The 22847-nt window shown below is 38.8% G+C and overlaps 1 non-coding gene across 1 annotated transcript; it reads right to left on the bottom strand.

The window, feature by feature from the left end:
* Positions 1–1717: 1717 nt before the first annotated feature.
* On the bottom strand, positions 1718–1823 carry LOC145612909 (small nucleolar RNA R71). The gene has a single exon (XR_014106812.1). It is a non-coding gene; the product is annotated as a small nucleolar RNA R71 (small nucleolar RNA).
* Between the last annotated feature and the right edge of the window lie 21024 nt (positions 1824–22847).

The following is a 22847-nucleotide window of genomic DNA, read 5'->3' as shown; positions in this document are numbered from 1 at the left end:
CGCACCTACGAGGGTCTATTTTTAGGCGTCAATACCGACCTCCTCTTTGTATATATAGTTATTTCTTCCTATTTTTAGTAAGAAGTTTTTAGATTGAATTAGATAGTTAGTTTTTGGGAGAATTTTAGAGAGAGAAACTCATGATTTTTGGTGATTGCTCAAGAATTCCTCATTGTTATTGATCTTTAGATCAAAGTTTTGGAAGGATCTTCTTCTTGATTTCAATATAAGTTTGATTCTAGTTGATTTCATTTGTTTTCCGTGTTATTGATGATTGATTGAAGTTTGTTTGATGATTGATTGTAGTTTAATTGATTTTTGATTCATTGTTGGTTTAATCTTTGATTTCAATTATGTTGATGATGAAATTGATGATTGTTGTAGTTTTGATCTTGATTCCTGTGGCTAGTGAGTAGTTTTCTAGCTAGGGAAATGGTGAAGCATGTTTGAATGATGGATTAGAATAATTTGGGGATAATTGATGGAGTTGATGATATGATTAAATTTGGTTGATAATTCATGTGCATGTGTGTGATTAATTGAAGTTTGGCCATCTTTTATTATTGCACTAGATTGCATTGTGAGCTTGCTATGATGCGGACCATTGATTAGTAACTTGCAATTTCACGATTGAGGTGCTTTGTGACGTTCCCTAGGTAGTGTTTAGCGTAGTTGACGCTAGTTAGACCTCTAGGTGAACCATCTTGGTATGCTCTTTTGGATACATGATGATCTTCCTTCATATCACTTGACTTAGTCGGTTTGACCTCCCAAATTACCATTTTCCATTACGATTACATGTGGATCCATTGCCCTAGTGTCTTTAGATTGATTTCATACAAGTTCTTGCATCATTTAGCTCTAGCTCTAGTTTCCTTCATAAACCCCCTTTACTTGACTTCGAAATAGCTTGACTTAGGCATTGTGCATTTGACCTCCATTCCTTTGGGTTTGACGTTGACTTACCACTACACTAAATAGGGGTTTGTTAAGTTACAAATTTTGTTTGATTGGGTGGGGTGGTAGCCCAACGACCTACCGTGTCCTTCCCATCAAAATGGCGCCGTTGCCGGGGAATGGTGCTTTGAGAGCATGTTGTTGTTGAGTCTATTTCATTTCATTTGCAAAATACAAAAAGATTTTACACTTTAGGCTACACTTGTAGCCGTGCTACTTATATTTTATTTGAGTTTTGTATGCATAGGTCCAGAGATCACTCATTTGTTCCCTTTGATCCGGAGATTGAAAGAACTCTCTCAAGGAGGAGAGTAGCAAACAAGACTTTGGATTATAGTTCCTCAAGCGAAGAAGAGATTGAACAAGAGCAAGTCATGGGAGAACAACCAAGAGTTGCCTTGAAAGAATTGGGAGTGCCCGGTGCATATAGGTTCGAGAGCGGCATAGCTCCACCTACAACACCGGCAAACGACTTTGAAATTCGGCCGGCAATGATCACCCTAATTGAGAGGAGACAATATAGTGGGGCAAAGAACGAGAGCCCATTGAACCATGTTAAGGAGTTTGAAAAATATTGCAAAAACGATCAAGGTTAATGGAGTGTCTCAAGAATTCATCTGCCTTAAGTTGTTCCCTTTCTCCCTCATAGGAAGGTCTTTGGAATGGCTAGACAAAGAAGTGAAGCCCAATTCATTGAGAACTTGGGATGATGTCACTAAAGCTTTCTTGTCCCGTTTCTATCCTCAAAAGAAAACGGCGGAGGCAAGGGCTTTAATTCAAGGATTCAAGCAAAAGCCAAATGAGAGTCTTTATGAAGCATGGGAGAGATTCAAGGAGTACCAAAGAGAATGTCCTCACCACGGAATTCCAACATATCAATTGATTCAAATCTTCTATGGTGGTTTGAGTCCTCAAGGCAAGGCATGTCTTGATGGAGGGGCCGGTGGTCCAATCATGAACAAAACTGAAGAAGAAGTTGTGGACATAATAGAGGATGTGGTGACTTACTATAGAGATTGGCAAGATGGGGAAAGAGATTCTTCAAGCAAGCAATCTTCGTTGCACTCGGTGGACCATCTCAACGCCATCAACAATCTTTCCTCTCAAATGACAAACTTGGGAAAGGAGATGACGGCGATCAAGGCCAAGTTGGACAGTATTTTTTCCTCTTCCCAAGCTCCAAATCTTCCCTCCCAAATTAAGGGGAGAGGTACTTCTTCTAACTCTCAAACTCCTTCTACTTCACATAATATGCATATGGGATGTTTATTTTGTGATGTATATGGATCATATGACCATGATTCTAGCAATTGCAACAATGAATGTGTTGATGAGTTTGACAACAATGAGTGTGAACATGTTCATTTTGTGTCAAACAACAATGTTCAAAGGTTTGATAATCAAAGAGGCCAATGGAATAGGAATTACCAAAACCAAGGCAATTTTGACAACTATAATCATGGTGGTGGTTATAGGAACCAAGGGAATCAAGGTTCTCGTGGTAACCATAACCAAGGTTATAGTGGCCAAAATCAAAGCCAAAATTATGTTAATCAAAACCAAGGCTATGGTAATCAAAACCAAGGTTATGGAAATCATAACCAAGGTAATGGTAACCATAATCATGGTGGTGGTAACCATAATCAAGGTTATGGTTCAAATCAAAATAGGGGTAATTGGAACAATCAAGGAAGGGGAAATTTTCAAAACAATGCTCAAAGAGGTCCCCCACCCGGATTTGTTCCAAAGACTCAAGGTGAAAATTCCTATTCACAACCTTTTTCTCCTAGGACTACTTTGGAGGAATTGATTGATAATCAAACCAAGATCATTAACACCTATATGGCGGTTAGTGATCAGAAATTCAATGAGATGATGACCCACAATAAGATGCTTGAGACTCAAATTACCCAATTAGCAAGCACTATTAAGGATTATGCTAGTCCTTCATCTTTGCCTTCCCAAGGTGTTGAACCAAAGAAACCCGTGTACTCTATTGCCACAAGTGGTGGAAATGAATTTAATGAGGGAGTTTCTTGTTCAAAAGAGGAAAGAGATGAGAGTGGTGCTTTGGAGAATGAAGTGGAGAGGGTTGAGTCCAAGGAAATTTATTGTGAGGTTGAGGAAAAAGAAGAATGTGTTGTAGAAAAGATGAGTGAGGTAGAAAGATTTCCCGATCTACCATACCCCCAAAAATACTTGAGATTCAAAATGGATGAGCAATTTGGGAAGTTCCTTGAAGTTCTTAAGGAAGTCCATGATTCCACACCCTCTACCGAGCCAATTCTCGATATGCATAAGTACTCCAAGTTCCTTAAGGAGATACTAGAGGAGAAGGAAAATTTTGATGAGGGTAGTTCGGTGGAAGGAGGGAAGTGTTTTAGTGCTCTTATCCATGGTGAGATTCCGGAGAAAATGGAAGATTCGGGGAATTTTTCAATCCCTTGTCAAATCAAGAAAATGGTTTTTGAGAATGCTTTGTGTGATCTGGGGCTAGTGTGAGTATTATGCCCTTTTCGGTTTTCAAGAGGCTTGATCTAGGTGAGCTTCAACCATCTAATATAACACTTCAATTGGCCGATCGCTCTATTAAGCTTCCTAAGGGAAGAATTGATGATGTCCCTTTAAAGATTGGAGAGTTTGTCTTTCCCGTGGATTTTGTTGTTTTGGAGATTGAGGAGGATGAGCATATTCCAATCATTCTAGGGAGGCCTTTCTTAGCCACCTCGGGAGCTTTAATAGATGTGAAGGGGGGCCAAATCACTTTGAGATGTGGAAAATTGGAAGAGAGTTTTAAGTTGAAGCCAATGCATGAGTCCTTATCTTGTGTGCAAGATATAGCATGTGCTAGTCTTTCTCGTTCCATTGATGATGTGTGCATGGTTAATTCTTCTACTAACGATGTTTTTGAGATTGTTGATGATGTTTGTGCAAGTCTTGATGATGTTAGTGAAGGAGAATTTGTAATTCAAAAGCCAATTCAAAAGCCAAGGGATGAGAAAGAAATTGAGATTCCAAATTGGTTCAAGCTTAATTCTCAAGATGAAGAGAAAGCTTCCATGATTAAAGATGTTGAAGTCAAGCCGAAGAAAAAGGCCCGTGACTCGAAGAAAGCAAGAAAAAGAAAGAAGTTGAGAAAAGAGAAGGAAGAATTTGAAAGGAATTTTGTGAAGTTTTCATTAAGCAACGATGAGAAGTTGCTCAAAATTGAAGAAAATTTTGCTCTATCAACTACCTTGAAGAAGGTGGTGTTCTTTGACCCTCCATGATTTGGAGGAAGGGTCGAGCTTAGGATCTTAAGCAAGCGCTTCCCGGGAGGCAACCCGGAGTTTCTAACTTTTCCTTTTGATTTTTGAATTTTCTTATTTTTGTTTCTTTTATTACTTTGTCTTTTCTTTCACTTTTCTACTTGATTGGATTTTTAGGATGACCTTTTGCGGGATTGGAATTCTACAAGTATGCATGATGAATGGAAGGTGTTCATGGCACAAATCACATTTTGTTCGATTTAATCGAAATTTGAGGTAAAAAGGGTAAGAATTTTAGAGAGGTAAGATAGGAAATTCATGTTTTGAAAGTTGGAGGAAATTGATACTTGGTGAATTTTTGTGGTGAGCACATGAATTTTCAACTTTGAGGGCTTTGAAAATGATTTTAGCTACTGCCTATGTTGTTCCTCATCACCATCATGATTCATGTGCACACCCAAATAGGCAGTAAGTATCAAAAGTATGAGAAAAAGGAAGAATTGGGCACGCACAGGGATGTGCGGCCGCACACGAGGCATGTGCGGGCGCACAGCCTGCGTGTGCGGGCGCACATCAGCTCTGTGCGGCCGCACATGGGCTGGACGGCCATATACCTCCTTCTTCCTCCTTTTTCCCTTCATTTCCTCATTTCCTCTATCTTCCTCACGAGCATCCCTCTTCCAAAACCCTCCTTGTGCGCACTCCTCACTCACCAATCACCATCTAAAATCACTCAAATCCTCACTAAAATCACTCCATTTTCAATCAAATTCACTCACAAACCTTCCTACACTACAAATTCCTCACAAATTGACCCAAATTTCACTCACTCTCTCTCCTACTCTTGGTGGCCGAATTTGGGGCTTTCTTTGTGGGTTCAAATTGGTTACTCAAAGTTGGTTAATCTTGCTTCTTTTATGGTATAATCACTAATCCTTGCTTTAATTTTGCCATTTATATCATCATTTTGCATAGGTTGAAAATTTGTATGAGCATGAATAGTGTAGTATTGATTTTGTGATTTTTGATGCTTGATCTTGATATTGGTTGTGATTTGGTGATGTTTATTGATTGATTTTGCATAACATTGTATTGTTTGTTGATTTTGTAGTGATTCTCATCATTTTTGGTTGATATATTGTGAGTTGAATTTTTGGAGTATTGGTAGTATGTGGTGATCTTGGTATTGGTCTTGTGGTTGTTCTTGGATTTTTGAAAGGAAGTTGTTCTTGGATTATTGGTGTTGTTGATTGGTTTGGAATTGGTTTTGATTGAAAAGAAGTGTGAATTTGGAGTTTGGCAATTTTGGTAGTAAGTGGTGAATTTGTGTGTGGTATTCGTGGTTCATTGGTTTTGCTCCTTGTTGGATATTGGTGATCTTTCTAAGCCTCTCAAAATGTCTAAATACCTCAAGAAACTCACCAAGAAACGGAAAACCGATGTTAGCATCGATGAACCTCCTCGCCCAAGTACCTCCTCTAGGCCTAGTACATCTTCTAGGCCTAGTACTTCCAACCCCTCCTCCACTCAAACACAACCCCCAACCTCTCTACCCAAAAAGAAAAACTTCACCGACAAACAAAAGACCTTCTACCAAAATTTTAAGGAAGAAAGAACCCTAAAACAAACCCGCCACTACTTCCAACCCGATATGGTGAAATTGGGTATTGATAATGATGTACGGTCGTTGCTCCTAAATCTCCGATTGGGTTCTTTCATCACCGATGCCTACCGCACCTATAAGGAGCCTACTTTGGAGTTCTTGGCTACCTTGGAGCTTGTACCCGTAGGAGGGGTATATAGGGTGCGCTTCCAATTGTTCAATCACATCTTCGACCACTCATTGGAAGAGTTCAACGCCGCTTTGGATTTTGATCCCCACAGGGATATTGTAAACGTTGAACATTACATCTTCCCGTAGTATGATCAAAACTCATGGTGGGAAGACATCTCAGGTGGTACCGAGTTTATCACCAACAGGGCTAAGATCTCATCGGTGTACCAACCTTGTCTTAGGGTTGTACACCGTCTTTTGGGCTATGTTTTCTTCCCCAAACAAGAATTGGGGAAGTTGAGCAAGTTGGAGCTCAAGGTCCTATGGTTGTCTACCCGCCCGGAGTATGTGGGCCGGTTGAACTTGGGGTATATCTTTGCCCAATATTGTTTGGACCTTCGCAAGAGGAGTACGGGAGAGATCCCATGCGGGGGCATGGTAACTAGGCTCTTGACTCGCCTTCGCCTCGATGCTTATCTCCCATTTTGTAAGGAGATCGGGGATAGTACTTCCATCTACCTCGATATGCAACAATTGGGTCAAATCCAATTCATCTCCAAGGGCTATAGCGAAGGGATATATGAGTGGCTTAGGGGCAACGAGCATTGGTGCTACTTGCCTAACCCCGGCTTGACTTCTTTGGCTCGGATCGCCAACAATGTGTGGCATGTCCCCAAGTCCTTTTGGCATCCTAACTTCGACTCCGATGAGGATGAGGAAGAAGATGATGAAGAGGAACAACAACAACAACATCAACAACAACAACAACAACAACAACAACAACAACAACAACAACATTTTCCACAACAACAAGTTCCTCAAGAGCAAGAGCAAGAGCAAGGGCAACATGCTTATGCCAATGCGGATTTGAGGGCTCTTAGTGAGCAAATGAGTGGATTGAAAATCCACGTGGATGGCATGTATGATCAAGACTTTGGGGCCATCTATGAGCAACTAAGAGGTATTCAAGAGATGCAACAAGGTATGTTTGCACAACAACAACAAATTTATGAGGCGGAAGTTAACCGTGGGAACATTACTCCCCCGATTAACTATCCGTACTTCCCGCCCCAACCAGGTCCTCTACCTTCGTATGGGCATCCTTATTGGTCGGGGCCTTCTAACCCCGACACCGAGCGTCTCTACTATCCGGACGAGCACGGTAACTATGATTACAAGGCTCCGGGTGGTAGTGACTATAGGGGTGATCCTAACTACCCCCATGTCAATCCCAACCACCCCTTCGAACTCACTTTGCCCGATAACTTCACCCCTCTTGCTCCTTGGCAACAAGATCTTTTCAAGGGGCATTATGGGTGGCCCGAGGGGTACACCGGAGGATGGGAGCCTTACCCTCATCCCTTCGATGACCCCGAGCGCAACAAAGACCCCGATGGGGCCGGGCCGAGTGGGAGTGGTGGTGGTGATGGTAGTAGTTATTAGTTCCCTTTAGCTTCTCATGCTTTTTGCCTCCATCCCTTATATTTTTGATGCATGTTTTGTTTTGATTGGGATGTTGAGATGTATTTTTATCTAGCTTGGGGGAACTAATAATTTGCTCGGTGACCAATTTTGTTGTTGTGTACATACCTTAGTTGTTTGCATGTTTATTTTTATTCCTCTTGCTTGTTTCCTCATTTTCTTGATCTCTAGGCTACCTTCCTTGTAGCTAGCTTGTTTGCCCAATTTGCTTGGATGCTTGTTGTTTGTGGTGATGTTTCGCTTAGCATGTTATTGTTGATGATCCCTTATGTCCAAATCCCTTAAATCCAAATCTTGTAGTTTAGAGTAGTTCTTTAGTTAGTTTAGCCTTTCTTGTTAACTTAGTTTTATTTCTTTTATTCTTTCTATTCTTTGATTAGTTTAGCTTTTCTTTCCTTTAGTTGTATATACTTTTTGCTTAGTTTAGTTTCCTTTTATTTGTTGTTTTCTTTTCTTTGTTTTGAAGTTACTAACCATTTCCTTTGTTCATAGTTTCTTTTATTTCTTTTTCTCGCTTGGTTCCTTGAAGAGCTTATGGATATGGAATGCTACGAGGTGGTTTCTAATCGCTTCGTTTATTTTTGCTAAGCTTGGAAGCCCGGTGAGACCTTTCTTATTTTCTCTTTATTTTCCTTGGTTGCATAGAATAGGATTAGTTTAGGAGAAGTTGAATGGTTCGAGGATGGATGCTTGTTAACACGTAATGTGTTTGGGATCGATGACTTTGATGTCGATCGATCACTTGTTTGTCGATTGGGAATTTTATGTGTTTAACTTGCTTTCTAGTCCTTTGCATGCTATTTCTCCTATATTTCCTTTTCTATGTCTCCGTATCTTTTCTATTACTTTCTTTTATTTTACTTTTTCTCTTACTTTTCTTCATTTTTCTTTTCATTTTTGATGTGATTTTGAGGCATTGTTTTTCATTTCTTTTCTTATGGAATGAACCTTGTACATTGGACTTGTCTTTTGCATGATTTTCTTCCTAGGTTGTAAAGGTATGCACGGTTTGAGACTATGTTCGGTTGACTCTAGGATAGTGTATGCTAGGGTAGTTGGTTTGAACTAGGAGGATCATGAAGCCGGATTCTGCTTGTTTGTGGCATGTTGGTAGTTGCTTCCTATAGTTGATTTGACACCACTAGTGAGTTTTTGCCACAACCTTGTGAGGTTACTTGTTTTTCTAGCCTTCCACATTCCTCGTATGAGCAGCGTGGATCCTTGACTATGCAAACCTAATCTAATAAAGCTTGATGTATGATTCTCAAACACGAGACCGAACTATCTAGGAAGGACAAAGGCACATTTTTCGGGGTGGTATTTTTCATTTTTGTTATATTTTGTTATTTTCTTTATTTTTGGGTTTACATTTGCCTTCTTGCAACCATTTGAGCCTTATCCCTTCTTTTCAAGCCACATCTTTAGTTATTTGACCTTTTGTTTCATTTTCTATATTTTCTTGGTTTTTGTGAAGCAATATGATCATTTAAGATGGAGTTTGTGGTGGATAAGTTGGAATTTTGGTTTTTATGTAAGCAAGTTTGTGATTTCTTTTTCTTTGTGAATAATGGCAAATATTTATGAAAAAGCCGTCCTACTTCACAAAAGGCATGGACTAATAAGTTGCATATAGGAAAAGCCGTCCGAATTAAGTAAAAGGCAAGGACATTGCAAATTCAATACAAAAAAGAAAAAAAAAGTTAAAAAAGTGAATAATTCAAAAATATTTTGATGTATTCTTTTCTCCTTCTAAGCATTGAGGACAATGCTTCATTTTAGCTTGGGGGAGAAGTGTGTACGCTTTTTGTATATATTTTTGTGAGTATAGCTTCAAGTAAGCTTGGGGGTGTTGTTTTTGTTTTGTAATTTCTTGATTGTGGTGTTAAGGATTGATCACCCTTTTGCTTCACTTTTTAGGAAAATCACCAAATTTTTAAATTTTAGCCTACTTTCACCCTTTATGCCTAACATTACAACCTTGGGGAAAGACCTTTTGACCTAGATAGTTGAGTCACTATTCGGGGGAGGGCATCATGGGTCATTGCCTAAGGAAAGGGGATGCATAGTCAAGATTGTCGAGTAGCCTTAAAATAATTCTTTTTCCGGTTCCTTCGAGGAATCATTGGGACACTCACTAAGGGGAGATTTGAGACTAGTGGGAAGAACGCGGTAAGATTGTTTAGGATGAAAATGAATTGTGATAACTAGTTCCTATGCCTAGCATACCCTATCTTTCAATCAACCTTGGATATCTTGAAACGTGCATACCTTAACTACTTGAGAAAGATTGTCATTCATTTGCATTATAGTCTTTATGTTAGTTCATTTCGCAAAGGTTTGCTTTCATTTTATTTTCCTTTCTTTTTATGGTTTGCCTCATTGATGTTTGGTGGAGAGTTATGGGTCAAACTCTTAGGATACCCTTACGAGACCTCACTCGTCCTCATAGGCGACTTTAGGGTTTAAAGGGCTTGTTGTAGCTAAAAACAACCGTGATTCCTACGACAGTGAGTTTTAGTGTATATTCTTATCTTGAGTCTTTTTTTTTCGTTTTCAATAAAATTTTCATCCTTTATCTTTCTTGCTTTGTTTTGCTCGAGGACGAGCAAAAGTTTAGCTTGGGGAAATTTGATGAGTGACATTTATGGCACTCATTTGGTCCCTTTTTGGATGATTTCTATTTCATTTTATCTCTCTTTTCTTTAGTTTTCCTTAGTTTTATTCTTGTTTTCTTCATTTTATGCTTTTTGTAGTTAGTTTCTCTATTTCATGCTTTTTCTAGTTTACTTGTTATTTTTCTCTTTTACTTGCTTTTTATCATTTGTTTGTAGGTGGTAATTGATTGTCCAAGAATTCCCGAGCTTCCTCTCTATGAGCTTTCATTGTTTTCATGCCTAAAGATGGTGCAAGAAGCTTCAAGTCAAAGGTAGATCCAAGAGGCAAGCTTCAAGGCTTTGTATATGCCTTCTTCATGGCTTATACTTTTCAAGAAATTCAAGAAAGTTTCTGCCTACTTTGTCCTCCATCATCATCATCTAGGACGTGTGCACCGCTTGAGCTAGGACGAAGAGAAGAAGGGGGAAAGACCCAGAAATGTGCGGGCGCACCAAGGTGGTGTGCGGCCGCACATTGGTCGGGTGCGGCCGCACACCTGGTGCGTGCGGGCGCACCAACCTGGGTGTGTCCCGTGCGCACCATTCTCTCTCCTCCGAGCGCCCGCACCTACGAGGGTCTATTTTTGGGCGTCAATACCGACCTCCTCTTTGTATATATAGTTATTTCTTCCTATTTTTAGTAAGAAGTTTTTAGATTGAATTAGATAGTTAGTTTTTGGGAGAATTTTAGAGAGAGAAACTCATGATTTTTGGTGATTGCTCAAGAATTCCTCATCGTTATTGATCTTTAGATCAAAGTTTTGTAAGGATCTTCTTCTTGATTTCAATATAAGTTTGATTCTAGTTGATTTCATTTGTTTTCCATGTTATTGATGATTGATTGAAGTTTGTTTGATGATTGATTGTAGTTTAATTGATTTTTGATTGATTGTTGGTTTAATCTTTGATTTCAATTATGTTGATGATGAAATTGATGATTGTTGTAGTTTTGATCTTGATTCCTGTGGCTAGTGAGTAGTTTTCTAGCTAGGGAAATGGTGAAGCATGTTTGAATGATGGATTAGAATAATTTGGGGATAATTGATGGAGTTGATGATATGATTAAATTTGGTTGATAATTCATGTGCATGTGTGTGATTAATTGAAGTTTGGCCATCTTTTATTATTGCACTAGATTGCATTGTGAGCTTGCTATGATGCGGACCATTGATTAGTAACTTGCAATTTCACGATTGAGGTGCTTTGTGACGTTCCCTAGGTAGTGTTTAGCGTAGTTGACGCTAGTTAGACCTCTAGGTGAACCATCTTGGTATGCTCTTTTGGATACATGATGATCTTCCTTCATATCACTTGACTTAGTCAGTTTGACCTCCCAAATTACCATTTTCCATTACGATTACATGTGGATCCATTGCCCTAGTGTCTTTAGATTGATTTCATACAAGTTCTTGCATCATTTAGCTCTAGCTCTAGTTTCCTTCATAAACCCCCTTTACTTGACTTCAAAATAGCTTGACTTAGGCATTGTGCATTCGACCTCCATTCCTTTGGGTTCGACCTTGACTTACCACTACACTAAATAAGGGTTTGTTAAGTTACAAATTTTGTTTGATTGGGTGGGGTGGTAGCCCAACGGCCTACCGTTCTCCTTCCCATCAATAGGTGAACAAAATTCATATATTATTTAAGTTCCTAGTTCGAGATCATTAAAGTGGACATAAATGATTTCCATAAATGGACTAGCATGTAAGATTGATTGGATAGCGCAGTTTCATGGGCTATAGGGGCATAGTGATGCTCGGTCAATCACTTGGATATGCATGAATGATGCATGATCGAACTATTGACCTACTTTGAAGTTCAAGTATAGAGCTTCCGTATATATTAGTGGATTCCTTTGACATGAGTGGAACATGATTTCATTCAATGGATGTTATAGCTGTGGTACACTCAAACGTCTACCCGAAACTGGAGATTAGAAAGGGTGTTTCCCGGTTATTTCAGAAGTTGAATGGAATGGGAGGCTTGTTGCCACAAGATTGAATATAGTCTACCTATTAATTAGGAAATGTGTCATGGCCGCTTGAAGAGAGAGAATTCATAAAATACGTGGCCGCGTTTAAATGCATTTCTTAGTAATCTTTTGGTTTTGTAATTCTAACTCAGTTTCAAGTAACGATTTGTAGATTAATATGATCTCGACATGTGATGCAATCAAATTATCAAATCGACACATACATTGACTTAAGGAACTTGAATATTGCACCCCTGTCTCAGACAAGTGGGAGATTGAAGGAGTTATGTCTTCGTCGTGTGCAATTACTAGATATATAATTGGATCAAATTATGGAGATAATTAAGTCCAGACATTTGGGTCGTCGTTTTGCCATAGCTTGAGGTACTTACGATATTTGGACTAGTAAAATAGGCCAAAGCCCAATTGGACGGATCCTATAAGGTCACATAAAGGGGCTAGATCGAGCATTAGAGGACGAGGCCCATCATGGGTCTCATCACTCTAGGTGGCTGGCCATATGGATTGGATTATAGGGTTTTGGGCTTCGTGCATTAGTCTAATTATAATGAGATTATAAATAGATTAGGTGCCTAGGTTTGCATGTATGCAATTTATGAAGGAGTTATGTCTTCGATAAGTTCAATTACTAGATATATCAAAGGATCACAGTTATGGAGATAATAAGTTCATATAATAAGGTTGACAATGTCTATTGCTAGATGTGACAATTGGTCTTTGGGCTTGTTAAATGGCGCAAAGCCTTACAGAATAGATCTTACAAGGTCAGACACAAGAGTATTGGGTTAAACAAGTTAGAGGCCCATTATTGGGCCTCATGAGTATATGACACACCTTGTTGATTTGGGCTTGGATTGTAAGTAGAGTCTAATTAGGATTTGGACATGACATGGTGTAGACACCCATTTGTGTCTTGACAAAACCAAACCCAGTTATGAATGCCTTTCACGTCGAACCATAATCAAATAAGGTGAAAGTGTGGCAAAGTCAAGTGTTGCGGTTTTGTTTTTTTTATCAAAATTCTCTTCTCTCTGTTTTTGAAAACGACTTTATTTATTAAAAATAGCCAAACCAGTTTAGTTTGTTCCATAATAAGGGTCCAATAATAGTGTAATTGGATGGGGCTCGAAAAGACGTTTCCAACGATATATTATAAGCCCAATTCCGATGAATATTGAGGAAGTTATGGACAAAATACTAAACTGGGCCCGGTTAATTATTTACATACGGCCCAATGATCTAGAGGAGGGCCCAATGTTAATTATTATTCCTAAAATTATTAAGATTAATTATAACTTTCAGGAAATTTCTAGAAGGTTCTTTTTAATTATAATATTATTAGATTTAATAATTATTTTAAGATGAAATTTTACTTGGAATAAAATATTATTATTTTTATTATTATATTTTTATTTTTAAAAGATACGTTTTATCTTCTGTAAAAATTCCGTAGATCAATTTGGTTAAAGATTGGATTTCGCGTGGAAAAGCGCGTGCAAGTCAGACAGTCGCAAAACGACAAGTCTGTCGCTTGGCGACAGACCTTGTCGCCTCGCGACAGACAATGTCACCTCACGACAGACCTTGTCGCCTCGCGACAGACACTGTCGCCTCGCGACAGTATGTATTTCTGGCGACAACATGTAGTTTTATTCCTAATCAAATTCTATACTTTTCCGGATACACAAGACTTAGAATCACCTAGCCAAGTTCGAAGTTGCCTTCGCCCTAGATGTGCAAGGTTTAATATTTTATGAGGGTTTGGTCCAAATCTAGTCAAAACTTTATTTAATTTGACTCTAATCTAATTCTTTAATTCTTTATAATTTTCATTGAAGTTTAATAACTTGTGTATTTTGTTATTAGAAAGAGGTACGAGGCTTCAAAGTAAGTAGATTAGCTTACTCCCTATTTCTTTCACAATGTAGAAAGCATGCTTATATTGTTTAATATTCTTAGTGTCATGTTAGGATGTTTTTATTGCTTTCTAGTTTCATGTTTAGGGTGCCTTTTATTATTTCTAATTTCATGTTAGCATGTTAGTGCCATGTTAGGTTTAAAGCTTTGATCTTTATTGTTTAGTGACATGCTAGGATTTGTTATTAATCTTGTTAGTATCATGCCTATGATCTTGCTATTATATTTAAGCTTTATTATTAACATGACTATCATTATTATTATGATGCTTATGTTGCTTGTTAAATTTTATTATTATTGCTTGATCACACCATTTTTGCATGTTTAAAGGGAATTTGTACTTGAAATCACGCTTAATAAGATAATTAATAATTTGGTTTAGACTAATGTGATTTTAATTCAAGTGATCGCCAATAATAGTTTTATTTGTGCATTAATACTCAACCAACATAGATAAACAGGTTTAGGGCTAAATATAATGTTTGCATGTTAGTCAGAAAGCGCACATGAATACGAGCAGAACAAAGTAGAGGCCTATTTCTTTTGTAGATTGGATTCGTACCCTCATCTCCGAACCCTGTCTGGTTCCAGACCTTATGGAGTTGACGATCTCCTGGATCGTTTTGGGTTTACAAGTTCCTAAAAGTTATTGGCGACTCTTTTGCTCTAGCTTTCTTCCCTTTGGAACGCCACCATACTTAAATGTATGATCACAGTGGGGTTCAAGCTTGGGGTTATGATGCTTGAAATATTCCCTATAGTTTTTGGCGACTCCACTGGGGAGGATTTCTATTTTAATTCCTGAAATTTATTTTGGCAATGATTTAGAATGAGCGGATGAGACTAAAAAATTGTAAGTATTTCATGTGCGTAATTTTGATTAACATTATTATCATATGCATTAAAAGGTCCTCATTGGATAGATTATCCTAACTGAGTAAAAAACATAGGATTTTACACGTAGGAAATTTGAGAAATTTATTTCACAACTAGAATCGAAATAATACTGCGAAATTTGGAAAATTCTAGAAAACACAGATACCTGCTGAGGCATGTAGGAACTAGCGTCTAGGAAACAGAGACCGTCGCCTGTAAAGAGCTTCTGTCGCTTGGCGACAGAGGTTCTTTTGCGGCGACAGTTCCTGTAGTCTGGCGCCAAATTCTTCCAATACCGAGCCATAACTCTGCCTTCTTGTTTTAACCATTTCTAGTACTGTTGGCTCGATTCTACTTCCTGATTGAGTTTTTCTCACTTTTCTGAAACCCATATGTGTTCTACATATGGACATAACCCTCTGGGGGTTCACGCTTCATCTACCCAATTGAACGTTCCTGGCAACGACGGGCACATGCAAGTTTGTGAATCCACCAAACCATGGAAGCAAGTTTTTAACTGGCGTGGTCCCATCCATACGCGCCAACCCTTCACGGTTAGGCTTCCGCGCGATGCATCCGGACTCATAACCATGGACCCTCTTTGACTTAACCCATATCCTTGAACTTTAGAGAACTAGAACCATGGTTAGGTTGCAAACTCATTGCATCATATTGTGACTATATGAACTACTTGTGCATCCTTGTTTGTGCATACTATATATGTGCTAACCGTTTGTTGGACTTGTGTTTAAGACTAAATAAATTGACTAATGACTAAAAAGGACTTTGTCTAATTAATCAAATAATTAATTTAGGATTAATTAAAGGCTAATAAATTAATCAACTTCACTTAGTACGACTTTAGGCATGTCCCTTTAGAGTAATATTACTGGAAACAATTCAGATTAATGTCCCAGCAATGGCGCAGAAATCTGGGCTGTGGCGCCTCTGTTTATTGTCTGTCACCTGGCGACAGTTCTGTCGTTTGGCGACAGGCTTTAGACAGTGGCGACAGTCCTGTTGTTATAGAGACAGTCTAGTTTCTTGCTCGAGTCATCACGACGAGTCTAATTAAACAGTTTACTAATCAGTTTACCGATTTATTAACGGTTCAAACCATGTCCCAGTCTTTAATTAAGTCTAGGCACCTAAGTCCCATGGTCATACACTAGAGTTTAAACATGTCACTCACATACATTTATAATACATAACATGTTTGTCACACCATGACCATGTCTAGGGAGTCTTGAATGCGTGTTTTTCCGTCATTTTTTTTAGGGGGAATAAGTCGGATATTAATCCTCCAATTAACCACTTCATTGAACCTATTCCCAAAATATGCACCCTACTTTGCTTTTTTCTTTTTGTTTTATATTTCAAAACCATAAAATCAAAGTCGATTAGAGTCAGGTTAATAAAACGAATATGGTTTAACTTACAGCGCGTAGACAAGAAAGGAAGGGCGTCTAATCAAGGACAACACTTTCATTCAAGTAGCACTTTTTGACAAACCAATTGGTAGGAAAAGGAAGGCTAAGAAGATAATGGCTAGTCATGAAGAGCTTAATGAAGTTAGGGGAGAGGTAGTTAACTTGGCTGAGATATTGAAAGGTTTAACCCTCAAATCAATGACCCTGTGAAACAGCAACAAATGGACCTAATCTAGGAAAGCTTGAGAAAACTTTCCAATGACTTTAGGTTCCAAGGGATTAGCTCACAAGGGGTCTCGGTGGATAAGGACCTTCTTCCACAGAAGTTCAATGCCAACGACATCCCGAAATTCAAACCTATGGATAACCCTTATTTTCATTTAAGAGCTTTTGAAATTGTAATGAATATTAAGGGGATAGACAAGAAAGCCTTTCACTCTGTATTTTCTTTGTCTTTAGAAACTGTGTGTCAACAATGGTACTTTTCCTTGAGAAAGAGTTGACCTCTAGTTGGGAGTCCATTGTAAGTGCTTTCATTCAAAGATACAAATGTAATATTCAAGTTGAAAACGATCATAGGGGACTTAAAATCTTAAAGCAAAAAGAAAATGAAGGCTTTACTTCCTTCTTTAACAAATGGAGGGAGACTACTGCAAAGATGGTTGAGGTACCTAGTGAAAAGGAGTCTGTAAGGATGTTCATTAAGAACCTCCAAGAAAAATATTCTAAACATCTTAAGTACCAAAGTAATTTACATACCTTTAAGGCCGTCTATGATATTGGTATCAATATTGAAGACGACCTAGCCAAACAAAAAGCTGCTGACAATAACTCCAACAGTGGCTGGAAGGGTAAGAAGAACGACAATCCTTCTTCTTCTAAAACCACCTACTCAAATAATGTTGGCACCTTTAATCTAAATGAAGTCCTAGCCATGAACAACAACCAAGGACAAAAGAAACCATTTAGGAAGAACTATACTCTTATTGGTATGAGTTATGACACCGCGTTTGACCGCCTACACGCAAAAGGTCTTATAACTCCTATTGGACCATTTGGGGACCCACCTGTCGAAAAGAGGACGGCTAGCTGGAATCCAAATTAACACTACAAGTATCATCAAGGCAGGGGCCATTCTATGGAAAATTGTTGAAGGCTAAAGGAAGCCATCCAAGATCTAATTTATAGCAACAAACTTCCATTGCCCCCTGCAAGTAAGAAGCCAAGCATCAACACCGCACCACTATCGGATTCCTTGGCCATTTCTGACGAAGAAAATCAAATAGACCCATCTAGTGTCATAGAACCTATTGAGACCATTGAAGAAGAAGAGATCTTCGAAGATGCCATTGACTCCTATGGGAAAGAACCTGTGACTAGGCAGGACATACATGCACTAATGCTACTTATGGCTGAAGCAAACCAATTACTGTTTCAGGCCAAGGAAGCTCTAAAAGAACAAAACGAGTTGCTTAAAAATAGACCTCCACCCAAGGAGAAGAAACCCTTCTCTCTACAAGTAATTGACACTCCTTAAAAGAGTAATAGGCTATATACTCCAATTGGGACGTCATATGCCAACATGTTTAAAATGCTCTCCGAGAATGGTAAGATCCAACCTCTCGAACCGAGACCATTTGAATCACTCAAAAGGACAGACATATATTACTGTCCATACCATCAATCAAGGGGACATACAATAGAGAACTTTTTTAAGTTCAAAGGGTTAATTCAACAACTAATCTATGACAAGAAACTAGTCCAACTCCCACAAGATGCCACAATCAATGGAGTATGGGACAGTGATGATGAGGATGTCTACCTCAAAGATATCGAAGAGACTCATTTGTCAACAATATACCCAGTAAGTGACATTTGGGACGAAGAAGATTCACCCATAGATGTCCTCACCAGGTCCGGGAGAATGCAACCTCCCATTACAACACAACCTATGCCCATTATTCAACAAGTTCCCATACCATTCATAGAAGACAACGATGTTGTCAAACAATTAAAAAAGACCAAGGTTGAAATGAATGTATGGAAACTCTTAGCCACATCCCGAGAACATAGGGTTGCAGTTATGGATGCCTTGGCTAAGGTAGGCATAGATTCGGACACCACTCCTGAGGGGTTAGCTAATTTCCTCACGAGTGATCTCCCAAGTCCTATTAACTTGGTCACTTTTTCAGACAAGGATTTACCACCAGAGGGTGACAAGCACAACAAGGCCCTTAACCTCACATTGATATGTAAAAGGATGAATGTTCTTATGACCCTTGTAAATAATGGATCGGCAATCAATGTTTGCCGACTTAGAACCGCAAGAATTTTAGGCATAAGAGATGAGGATTTATCCCCATCAACTCAAGGAATAAGAGCCTACGATAATTCACGCCCTCAAGCATTAGGTACAATTACTATGAACATAACGGCGGGGGAAATTGAACATGCTACTACATTCCAAGTGGTGGACATTAAAGCATTCTTCAACTTACTATTGGGACGCCCTTGGCTTCATAACCTAAAGGTCGTCCCATCATTTCTTCACCAACAGGTGAAAGCCATAATTGGGGGAATACCAATTACCATTGATGCTTCACCTATGAGGATTAAAACAGTGGAGAACCCACTAATTAATGTAGAACATGATGAAGATGATGAAGATTTGTGGGGCTTTAACGAAGAGGTCTCCTTGATAGAGGAAGATAAGAGGACCCCTCTTCACTATGACCTCCACTCAAACATGGTGACTAACACTATCTTAAGAAAACAAGGACACTTTCCTTGAATGACTCTAGGAAAGAAGAAAGAGATAGCTAAGCACATGGATTACCTGGCCTCCCTAAGTTGGACACTTTCGGACTTGGTTTTGAATGAACTCGCGAAGATCTTAAGCGAGCCCAGGAAAAGTCAAGAGCACGTAGGAATGCTCGTACACAAAAGAAAGAAATACCCATGGATCCATATCCTCTCACCCTAAACTGACAATTTATAAGAGAAGGAGAGGATTACCCATGTTATGAATTTCCTTAACCTTTTGTTATAAATGGCATAAGAAAACCAGGGTTCGAAATATTTCTGGATTGTTACTTCCTAGATGAGATCCCAACTCCAAACCATAGGGAGCAAACACCCCCTTGTTTTGACTTTAATGTCATGGGACTCTTCTTTGGACGAGAAAATTATGAGCCAAGATATGTGGAGGACAATTCTTCACTCATTCAAACAGTCCTGATCTGTGTCATAAATGGCACACATTTGATGAGCATTTAGGTCCTTTCTATCCTCTTTTCATAGCTTTCATGCTTAATAAGTGCTTAGTTTTGTGCTTTGTTGCTTAGTTTTACCTTTCCTCTCTTATTTTGTAGCTTTTGTGCATTTCGTTGGTTTTCTAGCCTTTTCTCCTTTATTTTCTCTTTTCTCGTGGTTGTAGGTATTGAACGAGGTTCGGATCTTGATTTTGGTGATCCGCTATGGTGGAGGAAGCTTTTGGATTAAGTTCATGGCACTCGGGAAGCTCAAGATGCAAAGAAGTGGAAGTTCCAAGTCTTGGCTCTTCTCTTGCGATCGCATGTGGTGCTCCCATCAAAGGGGTTGTGTGCCCACCAATATTAATCCTTAGCTACTTCCACTCCTAGTGCTCATCACCATCATAAATCATGTGTGCACCCCCTTGTTCTTGAAGAGTTGAAGAATCGAAGATACCCAGCTGGGTGCGGCCGCACACGCAGATGGTGCAGCCGCACAAGAGGGATGTGCGGCCGCACACCATGTGAGTGCGGGCGCACACCATGGTGGTGCGGGCGCACATCTCCTGCTGTGTGGCCGTACCGGCGTGGGTTTTTTTCGATCGGATTTTGACGATTTTCTCTCTCTTTATATACCTTTTGGAACCCAATTTTTATAAGCAAGTTTCTTTAGAGAATTAGATCATATTCTTAGCTTAGTTGAGAGCTTCTCACTCTAGATTTAGGGGTGGGTTTTAGGAGTAGATTTTAGAGAGAGAAAGTGAAGAATTTCAATGGTGACTAAGAGATTGAAGATTCAATGGTGACAATTGTATTGGAGATCTTCTATATTATCAATGAGCATTTCTAAACTCAATCTCATTTATTGTTTTGTTTAGTATTCATGTTTAGATTGTTTGATTTTGATGAATTGATGATTAATGTTTGATTAAAGTAATTGTTCTTCTTTTGTTGTTTATTCTTTGATTGTTGATTGTTTGATTACTTTAGTTGTTTGTTGAATTGATGATGTTGCTAGAGTAGTTGTTTGGTTAGGGATTTGGTGAAACTTATATTATGTAATGGATTGATGTAGATTGGGGATTTTGATGGAGTTGATGATGTGATTAAATTGGTTAATTGATTATGTGCATGTGTGTGTTTGATTTAGGCTTGATCACCCTAGTTATTCACACTAGATTGCATTGTAAGTTCACATTGATACGGACCATTGATTTGTGGCTTGCATTTACACGATTAAGGTGTCTTGTGATGTTTCATAGCTAGAGTTTATCGTAGTTGACGCTTGTTAGACCCCTAGGAGAATAGCTTGATATGCTCTTTTGGTTGCATAATTGATCTTCCCTCGCATTACTTGACTTAGTCAACTTCCTAAACCAATTTGCATTGTTCATTGCTATTATAAGTGAATCCTAATCCCTAGCATTTTATTTGTTTGATTTCTTTGTCTTAGTAGTTGTTAGTGCCCTCTTCTACCATTTGTCTTCGACCTAGCTTAGGCACATAATTGGAAGCACTAGACATTACTGTTCCTTTGGGTTCGACCCTTAACTTACCTCTATACTTGTATTTAGGTTTGTTGAGTGTTTATAAATTTCGTTTGGCTTAGGAGGATTAGTCCAACGACCTAATTTTCCCACGTTAAAATGGCGCCGTTGTCGGGGAACGGTGTCTATGTTTGAAAGTTTTTGATTGCTTGAGTCTAGGTCTTTGTGTATACTTTTCTTTTATTTGATTTCTTTTGTTTGCTTTATATAAAATGGCATGTCTATCTTTTCCTCAATATTTTTTTTTGAACTAATCTTTTCCTCAATATGACAATGAGCCTTTTTGTGAATATTTATATAGACTAGCGAGATTTCTTGACTATCATTGTTGTAGTCTTTGGGAGGCTTGTGAAATTTGCTATTTTGGTTTGAATGAACAAACTAGGAATGAAATAGAATGCATGCATAATGGTAAATTTAGAGCATTGTCAATTAATGATGCTTGGGATTTCTATATTTGGTTTTCTATTTCCCCTATTGTTCATGATAACATGGTGCATGCTCAAGTTGACAAATCTCAAATGTTTGATTGTGCCCCCACCCCCAATGTGATGTACATGCTCATGATTTCAATGTTAATTCTTCCAACCTTGGTCGTACTTCTTCTTCTTTTGTTGAGCCTCAATCTTCTACACCTTTTGAATCTCTTATTGCTACCTTGAAAACTCAAATTAGGCATGTTGACCTTAGTGATGATCTTGGGCCTAAAATGGAGTCTACTCTTAATTTTTTGAGAAGCCAATTGAAGATGATGAAAAAGAGTGAGGAGCGTCTTGAGGAGGGAAGAAGGAGAAATGAAGAGCTAGAAAGCCAATTGTCATCTTAGATGCTTGTGTGTGAAAATTACAAATCCAATGTGTGTGTTGAGGATGATAATGGTGATTTTGAGAAACCAAGAGAGTGTGAGGATACCATTGGTATGAGTGATGGTGAAGGAGTTGAGAGCGAAGAGAGTGTTGAATTTGAAAACCCCAACCCTACCACCCATTGTAATGAGTCTCAAGTGTATGAATGTGACTCTTCTATCCATGAGTATTTGGACTCGTTTGAGGTTATGTCAAATGTGTTTATTGAGTGCATAAGGAATATCCATAACCTTTTAAGCAAGTTCATTGATGATGCTTCATGGGAGAGAGATGATTTTGAAATTAATTTGCCTCCATTCATGCATGGTTTTGAGACTCTAGGCTCTAAGGAAGTTGAGGGAGCTATTGTTCATGAAGGTAATGGAGGAGATTATGTGGATCCTCTTGGGAGTTGGATGTTTGAGGGAGATGGTGATCATGAGTGTTCTTCTTTTGAGGATTCTATGATTGATTTTCATGCCCTCATTGGCGTTGTGAGACCTTGTGTTGAGGGAGTTGCGAACCCTTTGCCTATTTCTCATACCCCTTTCTCTCAAAAGTTTAACCACATCCCCTATTACCCTATTTTTCTCCGTTCCTTTGTTGGTAAGCCTATTGGGGACCCTTTTGTCTATGAGGACTTGCATGTGGCTCATTTGTCTCCAATTGGGGAAGAGGGTGATTTTGCCACCCAAAAATATTCTAGTGAGGAGGATTTGCCTTTTTCTTTTTCTTTTCCCCCTTCTTCTTCTTATTTTCTTGTTTTTCCTTTTGACCCTTCTTCTTCTTCTTTCTTTTGGCACCTCCCTTCTCACTTGTGTGCAATGATCTTGTTGCACGTTTTTCTTCCGTCATTTGCCTACCTTCTAT

The sequence above is a fragment of the Chenopodium album genome, chromosome 24 (assembly GCF_948465745.1).
Source record: "Chenopodium album chromosome 24, dcCheAlbu1.1, whole genome shotgun sequence".
In the NCBI taxonomy this organism is placed as follows: domain Eukaryota; kingdom Viridiplantae; phylum Streptophyta; class Magnoliopsida; order Caryophyllales; family Amaranthaceae; genus Chenopodium; species Chenopodium album.
Note: the sequence above shows the minus strand (reverse complement) of the source record. Positions and strands in the feature narration are given on the sequence as shown.